A 10691-nucleotide genomic window follows, 5' to 3' on the forward strand; every position below is an offset into this window, starting at 1 on the left:
AAATTTCTACAATGAACTTGCCCATCATTCAATTATGACAGTGCCATTACCTGTTAAAAGGGGTGCTTAACAAAAAGGTACTGAACTGAATGGCGACCAGTGCAGATTTGTCATTTTAAATATTTATGAAAGGCAACATATAGGTCCTGGTGTTTAGACTTTATAATATTTAATATACATATATATCGATGTCATACACAGTTCACATATCTTACTTTTAGCAACTGAAAAAAGTTCTTATCAGAAATTCTTGTCATTTTCATTTTTAAAAGAAATGTGTCACCATATATTAACTATGCATGCATTTCATACGTAAGAATAAGTATTTCTCTATATATGCATTAACCAATTGTTTTATAGAAAAGATGTCTTTATAAATCATTTCTATTGTAGTTAAAACTTTGTTTCAATTTATTACTCTTGTTACTAATATTTTATTATCATATTAAAATGGAAAATAAAACTGTTTTTAAAAAGAAAAATGTTTATCTATTTTTACTTATGTATAGAAAACAAATAGTTTTCTATTGCAAACTCATATAAGAGAAATGTGTTTCTCCTTATCATAAGCAATCTAAAGATCATTATCTAATCATGCTTACTATCATGCTGATTTTTCTCTGCCACAGAGCGAGATGCATGTAACTATAATTATCTATTAATGATGCATGTCCTTGAGGTTACCTAACTCAAAAAGAGCGATATTTCGGGCAAATTCGTAGCAGTGTATAATTTCGATTGATCCACGCCTCTATTTTTGATGCCATCAATTCGCCGTCTATGTTTTATAAATGTCATTACTCTGTTTATTTAAAGTAACTTTTTGTATGAAACCCTTGATATGAAACCATAGGTGCAAGCGATTTCTAATTCTAAATGAATATATCTTTTTAATGATATATATTTCATTTTTGTAAAATTAAATGTTTGAGAACCCACATATGGTTAATTTTCACTAATTTTAAAGAATAGTTAACTTCAGCGCAAAGTTGTTTTAACGTCATATGCAGAAGATACATAATGTCGCCTGTAACACGTACTTTAACACAACTTTTACAACATTAGAGGTTGCTCTAATAAATATTGATTTAACAGTGTCAGTCAGTTATGTCAATCAAACATTAAAAGAGATAAGACAAAATTAAGAACAAAAGGTAAACATTTGTAAGAAGATTTCTTTTATATATTTTTTCTAAAGTGTTTATTAATAAAATAAATTTCCGCCTTCGTGAATTTAAATGGAAGAATTATATAATATATATATATATATATATTATATTCAATAAATGCGATTTGTCTCTCTTCTTGTATCAAGAGATGTTGTGGTTTTCCGCAAAGATGGTAGATGCAAAATGTATAAGATTCTACAAAGTGCATATGAAGTGGCATATCTTTGTAAAGGTATGCTGCAGAATCAAATGTCAGTTCAGCTGATATAAAAACATTGAAATTCACCTATTTGTTATGTAAGGCAGGACAAGTATGGAATTACCCCGCCAACACTTAAGACATAATTCTCTCAAAACTAAATCTCCGATTGGCTAACTACTTATGGGATGTAAGGCCCATTCATAAGGCTAACTGTTAGCAAAAATATATCAAAATATGTTTGTACCAGCAAAACAGCCTTATGGAGACTGCCCCTTTTCATTCTTAATTTTCCATGAATTGTTTTTATTGCCAGTTAATGCATTTTAACTTGAACCAGGGACGTTTACTTAGTTCCATTAAAGAATATTTGACACTTTGAAAACGTACAATAGAAATACTAATTTTATAAGAGAACTATAACTGTTTTGTTTTGCACAATTGTTGCTATGAAGGTGGTGTTCTATGTTGTGCCGCTTTAAAACAGTTGCACGAGTATTCAGCAACGGTAGCCTAAATCTTCCTTCACACTTCGAACGCAAATTAAGAGCCCCCTTAAGCTCCAAAAATAGACAAAACGATAGACTTGTCTCATGTAAAGGTTTTCATTTCCTTTATAGGAAGTTTATACACATACCGACATGATTTACGTTGTGGAGATTCCATTTAAGAAGAGGCGTCAAGTAGATAACCTTGATGACACTGCCCATGTGCATCTTTCTTCTACCGACTTGCACGTCTTGACTCTTGGTACATGTCGTTACTGACAGCCCTGATAACTTTTGATTTGTAGTCTTATAACGAGAAAGAAAGGCAGACATTGAAACTAAGTAAGTGATATTTAGGATGACGTCATTAAGATCCTGAAGCCGTGCCTTTGCATTTAAGCTTTTCGCTCCATTGTGCGCGTTTATTGTAATTATTAGATGTAACTTATATCAATGAATGTATAAATAAATTATTATAACCAATGATATCATGCAAAGAAAAATTATGTAATGTTTATATGCGTGGTGGTCTGTTTTTCGTCTTATTTACCTGTGGAGTTTCCACTTTTTCTATTTTAAACCTTCCCGTTGTAGTTTATTTAATATGTTATTGTTGCGTTCGTCTAAAAATGGCAGGTATTTTGTTATTTGTATATGAAGTCGGTTTCCTTTTATACGTCAATCATACTGGCAGCAAAAGCACAAGAACTTGAAAAACACAGCTAGTTTACTGAAAGTATATGTAAGTATAAACGGAGATTTATAGATATTTCGCTCCCATTTGTATTAACTAACGAAATGCTTTTTCTTTAGACAGTTTATATGTGAGTATTCCTAATGATTAATATGCTTGAAATTGTTAATAGGATAAGAATACACTAAAGGGTTGGTTTGTTCGAGGGGAACGATAGCAAACAAATGCAAAATTTTTAAAAATTAAAAGACTATTTTTTGAGATTATCTACAAAGCTCCCCCATGTTAAAAAAACAAAAAGGCCCAAGAATTTTATGGTTAAAGTATCTTTTAAGAAAATTTTTTGTTTGACCTGTGAACGCTGTGGTTTATTGAGGTAAAAAAAGCTCATCTGTTGGCACGAAACACTTTTAAAAGGTTTGTGTAATTCTGTTTAAAATGCTCCCAAATTTTTAACCAAGATCAAGATGAAATGAAAGGGCAAGGACCTCATTGGTTGGACGCCATTTTAAATGGCTTGTCATTCTGCTTGATCACCATGTCTGAGCAATACAATACCCTTACCACAACAGGTCTGGCAAAGCTTAAAAGTATGCCAGGACCCCGACTGTAAATATGTACGGGGGTGATTCAATAATACTCAAAAAATGGTCCCCTTTTAAAAACCACGTACTATTGGCCCCGGATTTTTAATCAAATACCCTGAAAAAATATTTAATTCAGTGACAGTTGAGAGTAAACCACACGCAAATACTTTGGGCTTTATTTCAATGCTAAAATAACTGGGGAAAATAAAAATCAGGCTTAATTAAAGCCGGGGTTTTTTTCCCAGTATCCCAAAGGGACTTTTTTTCTTGTGATTTTGCGCGTAAGATCCCGGGTTTATTTGGGTTATTTATTGGTTATAAATACTTATCGCTTACTTGGGCGCGACCTAATTCTGAAGTTTTTCATTACCCAGTTTATATTCTTTTTTTGTTAAATTTAAAAATTGTGACCTTTGGGTTAAATTTTCTAATTGTGAACTCTTAATTTCCTTTGAGGCCTGACAAAAAAGTTGTCACAGTTTGAACAGCACATTTTCTGCGTCTTTCTTTTGAGCTATCAAATGTTGGTCGACCAGAGACACAAAAAACAACAAACGCAAATGTTCAAGCAAATAAAAAATTGCCATACGGGGGAAAGCCTTTTCCCAGTAGTGGCCAAACAAGCCGCCAGCCAGGATAGAAACCAATTGTAAAGCAAAAACAACAGCAGTCTTTGCCACCCTTTTTTTCGTAATTGTACAACTGACCGCTGACCACCCCACGACATACAGAAGCCCCCCAGCTCATCCTTTGCTTGTTTTTTTTCACCTGCAATTTCGGGTTTCCGCGTTTTTACTGTCGTTTTTGTGACCTGTGGATTTCAACTTTTTCTGTTTCATTGGCTGCTTGGTGAAACACATTTGACAAACAAAATCTGTATGCGTGTCATGCATCGTTTTTTTTGGGGCATCCTTAACTTAAAAGCGCACATAGTTACGTACATTTCGAAAAAAAATACTTTCTATTATTTATTGGCTCTGCCATGCGCCTTTAAATATTTCTGGTAGCTGGAGATGATCACAAAGACGCATGTGAAGATTGCAATAGGGCTAAAAAAAACTTATTAACGAGTCCCTTTATCTAATGCTTTATGGACCGAGGGGGCAAAACCTGCATTCAGAGGCTTTGTTTGTTTATTTCGGGAAAATCGAATTCATTGGGATTTTTTTTCAGATTTCCTCGAAATGTTACCAAAATTCTTCACATGCAACAGAATCCTAGGTGCGAAAACTTTGTAGTAAAGTACATAGAGACCTTTTGTCGTCTCAGCAAAACTATTTTATCTTTTTCTTTAATTTTTTTCGCATCAATGGTCTATTGTAGACCCTGTGGGTGCACAATCCCCGGGGGCGATCCTTGGCCGCGTCATTTTAAAGGCGTAAAAAAGGGTATTGAAAGTTCCGCTTTAGCCTCAGCACAAGAGGAATTTCTGGGACTGGTCACTGGGTGTCGTATTATGTTACGGGGTGAATATCATTTGTCCCGTATCTATGGCAGCATAGAATGGGGACACAACAAATTTTTGGGCATTGGCCATGCTACATGTAGAAAAAACACCATCATTTTAAAAAAAAAATTTTTGAAAAAACACGCAAAAACCTGTCACACACATCAAAATCAAGGCACAGTTGTAATCCCCCTTTTTATTGTTTTCCCCTCCATATATTAAAATTTTCACGAAAAAAAAAAACACACTGTAACTTCAAATATATTTCAAAGTGAAACTCTTTCATTAGTGGGGTTTTGAAAACTAATAAAATTTAAAGAAAATGATTTTTACAAAATTGTTTTATTACAAAAATATTAAAAATGAATACAAAATATGTCTTTTACTAATTTTTCCAGAATTTTGCAATTGATGTCAAAAGGGGTCGTAGGGAAAAATCTGTAAGCTTCCTTTTGTTTTCGGTTTGAACTATTAAGAACGGGGTCATAAAAGTAAGCTTTAAGCCAGACCAGCATGATTTTGGTTGGTTTTCAAATATTTACAATTTTCCTGTTCGTTTTTACTTGAAATAAAAACCGTATATTTTACAGCTTTTATACATCTATAGATAAAGAGACGTCTCTCTTTTAAAGAGAAAAAACCCCTTACGAAACTTCTCGTTTTCTGTGTTCTTCAACACTTTAGATCTAAAACAATAAATTAACTGGATGAATTTGCTTTGTTGATACACTATTTTAAATTTACCCCAAATTTGGTTTTAAATGGTTTACCCAAAAAGGAATAAAAATTGATCACACAGGCGTTCACTGTTTATCATTGGATTATGTGTTTTAGGATCTTTGTTATATTTTTCAAAGAAAAAAGATAAGGGGTAATTTTTCTCGGAAGCAAAGAACACCACAAAAAAGCCACAAGTCACGCACTTGCACATGGTCACAAAAAAAAGAAGCTGTACGGAAAAATATTATAGACTTTTTGCTTTAAACATCCAACAATACATTTGAATTTATGAAAAATGGAAAAAAAGGGAGGAAGGTTTTAGGGGTTAAAAGGGGGAAAGTGAACAAGGTAAATATAAAAAAGGGAATGCTACGTTCCTTAATCACTTTTCCCCCACAATGTAAACCACGCGTGCACGCCACGAGACGCCCACGGACGCACAACTAACTTACAGGGGATAAAAGACAATAAGAAACAGCAACTGTGGGCCCGCCAAAGAAAACAAACGAAACAAGCACACACACCACGGGGGCAACGAATACCACATAACGGGAAAAAATATGTTTCGTGCTTTATGAAAAACTAAAAATTGTTTGACAATTACCATGTGAAGGAAACCTATTCAGAAATTAATCTAAACTGAAATCCAGGGGAAACAAATGGCGGCTAAAATTATTTTGGGTTATTTTTTTCATGAAATTGCTATCTAACAGGTAGTCAAACAATCGAAGAAAAAGAAATTGAATTTTCCATGTTTTCTTTAACCCAAAAAGAAAAATTCTACGTTCATTTTTTTGCGTGTGCTTTTTAGCAATGAATATAAATAACATGCATTTGACCTCCCGGGGACGGCGAAGAAGATGTCGGACGTGACACAGAAACTGCGAATAACCCGGGTCTAATATACTTTGTTATGTATTTGCGTAAAAACAATTATTTTTTCAGTAAATTTGGTAGGCAGTTGGTATTTGGTAGTTGAACATTGAAAAACCCAAACGTACTAGTTGCCATTTTTGGTTATTCAAAATGTATAAGCAAGTCTGTTTTACCTTTTAAAACATAATATAAAAAAACATTTTACCATGTTTTGTTCTTTAATTTAATTTTCATTTCTTAAAAGCATTCAGCATCTCAAAAATACCTGAGAGCCAGTTCCCAAATTTTCGCGATATGTTTCAGAAAAGCTTTTTTTTTTTCAGCCCAAAAAGGAAAAAATCTTTCAATAGAATTTATTGGGTCTTTCATATCAATATCCACATTTTCAACGTAAAAATCAGTCTTGGAAACACCAGGGGCCAGTTGCCAATTCGCAAGCGAATAACCAACGCCTATGGAGGCGTTGGTTATTCGACATTTTACATACAGTCATGTTTTGGAAACATGAAAAAAATTTTTTCTAAACCTTTTTTTGTTCTTTAATGATAAATTTTTTCCCTTAAAATGCATTCCGCAGTCTCAAAAGCCCCGGGAGGCCATTGGGTTATTCGCGATATGTTTCAGAAAAGCCGATTTTTCAGACACTATAAAAAAAATAATTAAATTTTTACATATTTTCATTTTTTTGTATCAATCCCCGACATTTTCAAAGTATGGGTCGTCTTGGAAAAAAACGGGAAAAGACCCATTTGCAATTCGCGTGCAAAAACCAACTGCCTACTGAGGCATTGGTTTATTCAACTTTTACAGACAGTAAAAGTTTTTGTCGAAAATATAAAAAAAAATCAATTGTCCTTGTTTCCTTCTTTACTTTTAAAAATTTTTTTACCCTTTTTAAAATCATTCAACAGTCTCAAAATGCACCGGGGAAGCCAGTTGCCAATTCGGGGTTTTTTCAGAAAAGTCATTTTCGACACATGAAAAAAAATAATTCAATTTTACAGATATTTTGTTCTTTCATACAATACCCAACCCTTCCAATATAGGTCATCTTGGGAAACGTCAAGAGCCAGTTCCCAAATTTCGCGTGCGAAAACCAACTGCCTACTGTGGGCATTGGTTATTCGACTTTTTATGACAGTCATGGGTTTGTAAACATGAAAAAAAATTCATTCAAAACCCCTTGTTTTGTTGTTTTTTTTAGTTTTTATTTTTTCAAATGCATTAAACAGTCAAAACGCCCCGGCACCCAGTTCCCAATTTCGCGATATGTTTCGAAAACCGATTTTTTCAGACAAAAATGAAAAAAAAATTAAATTTTTACATATATTTTGTTATTCATGTAATATCCACACTTTAAAACGTATGGTCAGTCTTGGAAACACCAGGAACCCATTGCCATTTCGCATGCGAATAACCAACTGCCTATGGTAGGCATTTGGGGTTTATTGAATTATACAGACAGTCTTTTTTTTTTGGTAGAACAGATAAAAAAAATCATTCTAACCCGGTTTTGTTTTTTTATTTAGTATTTTTTTTTTTAAATGCATTCAACACCCAAAAATTCCCAGGAAGCCAGTTGCCAATTTCGCGATAGTTTTAGAAAAGCCATTTTTCAGACAAATAGAATAAAAAAATTAAATTTTATAAATTTTAAATATTTTGTTCTTTGTATCAATATCTAAATTTTCAATTATAGGCATCTTGAAAAGCTCAGAAACCATTTTGAAATTCGCATGCGAATAACCAACTCCCTCGGGTAGCAGTGGTTATTCGACTTTTTACGACGTAATAGTTTTGGCGAAAATGATAAAAAAAATCAATCTAGCCTTGTTTGTTCTTTAATGTTAATTTACCTTTCCCAATGCATTCAAGAGTCCAAAATGCACCGAAGAGCCATTTTGCCAATTCGCGATTTTTCGAAAAGCCATTTTCAGAAAATATAAATAAAAAATTAAAATTTTACATTATTTGTTTTTTCGACATATCTGACCTTTCCCAACGTAAGGTAGTTTTGAAAACACTGGGAGACCATTTGCAATTCGCGGGCGAATCCCCAATGCATACTGGGGGGCAGTTGGTTATTCGACATTTTACAGACAGTCAAAAATTTTTGGTCGAAAATGATGAAAAAAATCATCTAGTCCTTTTTTCGTTCTTTAATGTTAATATATTTTCCCTTTTCAGTGCACCCAACAGCCCAAAAATGCACCAGGAGAGCCAGTTCCCCAATTCGCGTATTTTTAGAAAACCCGATTTTTCAGACACTTTGCATAAAAAAATTCTTTTTACTATATTTTGTTCTTTCATATCAATATCCGACATGTGAAGTATAGGTCGTCTTTGGAAACACTCAGGAACCGTTCCCAAATTCGCGTGCAAATAACCAACTCCCTCTGGTGGGCAGTTGGATTTTCACTTTTTACAGAAGTCTGGGTTTTAGGTCAAAAATGATAAATAATTCATTCTTATCCTTGTTTTTGTTCTTTAATGTTAATTTTTTTCCCTTTAAAATGCATTAAAAAGTCTCAAAATCCCGGGAGAGCCATTTTGCCAATTCGCGATAGTTTCAAAAAAGCCCTTTTTTTAGACACATATGAAAAAAAATTAATTCAATTTTACAAATTTTGTTTTTTCTACCAATCCAAACCTTTCAACGAAGGTCGGGTTTAAAAAACTCAGGGGGCCCCATTGCCTTTCGCGTGCGAAAACCCAATGCATACTGGAGGCATTGTTATTCGACTTTTACTGACATCATTTTTTTGGGTAGAACATGAAAAAACATTCTAACCCTTTTTTTTTTCTTTTATGTTTATTTATTCTTTTAAATGATTAAAAAGTCAAAAATTCCCAGAACTTTTTCCCAAATTCCGATATTTTTTAGAAAACCCGTTTTTTCGACACAGTGCATAAAAAAATTCATATAATTCTATTTTTTGTTCTTTCATATCAAATTTTTCAACAAGTAGATAATCTGGGAACACCGGGTATGTCATTGCCAAATTCCTTGTAATTACCAATTTCCACTGGTAGAAATTTAGAAAGTCGACATTTTAAAGAAATTCCATTTTTAGTCTAAAAATGAAAAAAATGTGTTTTTGAAGTTTTTTTTTATTTTTTAAAATTTGCTTCGTAGTCTTTGAAGGAGGGAGGGAGCCGTTCCCCATTCGCAACATTTTTCAGAAAATTTTTTTTTACACAAAAAAACATACAAAAATTTTTAATTTTGTTTTATCTTTTTTTATAAATATAAAACATTTTCCCAAGTAGACCATTTTGGGAAAACATAAGGAGAGCCTTCCAATTCGCGTGCGCATTTTGGTTTTATTCGAAATCTCGTTAATGAAATTAACTTTTAGCTTAAAAATTCAACGATTAAAATTTGAATTTTAAACTGACAAACTACAGAAAAATTTGGGGGTCATCCCTTTTTTTAAAAAACAATTAATTTATCACCATGCGAAAATTCCCCGACCCCTGTAGATTTTTACGGGGTCACGGGACGTCACAATTATATATTTTGATGTTTTTTGTATCTGGAGTTTTTTGATTGAACACTATTGTTAAGCTAAAAGGTTTGGGGGATAATGTCGCAAATAAAGTAAGGTTTTATATAATATATATATATATATATTATATATTTTATATATTTTAACGTTTTTATTTTTAATTAAGCACTGTATTTGAAATATTTATTATCGAAATATATAAGTACTATTTAATTATTTTAGTTTCTTTTTTGTCAAAAAACTGCAAAACCCAAAGAAAAATACTGGTGAGAAATGCATTTTTTCCTGTTTGCACCCTTTTTGAAAAACTTGCTTTCTGTTAATTTTTTTCTTTTTGGGCTCAGAAAATATATACTAATGCAAGACAATAGAAAATATATTTTGAAATATTGAGGTAAGATTCAGAGCTTTAACTTGTTAAAATTTGGGGAAATACTTTATGTTGATAATAATATTTTGCATGTGGATTTTATTTTTTTTGGGAGGACAGGGAGGGTTCGAATCTTGTTTATTTTATGTTTATTACAAAAAATTTTTCTCTTGACGTTTTGCTGGGTCCCCTCCTTAAAATGTAAAACTATGCAATACAAATGAGACATGCCTACGAAGGGACTGAAAATTTCACACTTTAAGCAAAATCTCCCAACCCCCAAAAACGTTTTATGTTGTGTGCTAAAATCTTGTTTTTTCGCCAAAAGTAGGGCCAAGAGGTAATTTTAAAATGGATTTGCGCGGGGAACAAAACAAAAAATCCAAACTTGTTGGCTTTTTATCTGCTTTCATTTTCATATGGTTATTCCCTTGTAGACTTATAGTAAAAACAACGATGAAAGGAAAGAAAGTATGTATTACTTGAAAGTTCCCCTTAATAAGAAGTTCAACCCTGGCCAGGGGAAAAAAAAAACATAAATGCATGGGAAATTTTACATATTGATTAGGCGAGAAGGGAAACTGGAAAATATTTAATATCTTTCCTTTTTAATTTGAATGGGAAAAAAAATT

The sequence above is a fragment of the Mercenaria mercenaria genome, chromosome 15 (genome assembly GCF_021730395.1).
Source record: "Mercenaria mercenaria strain notata chromosome 15, MADL_Memer_1, whole genome shotgun sequence".
Classification (NCBI taxonomy): Eukaryota; Metazoa; Mollusca; class Bivalvia; order Venerida; family Veneridae; genus Mercenaria; species Mercenaria mercenaria.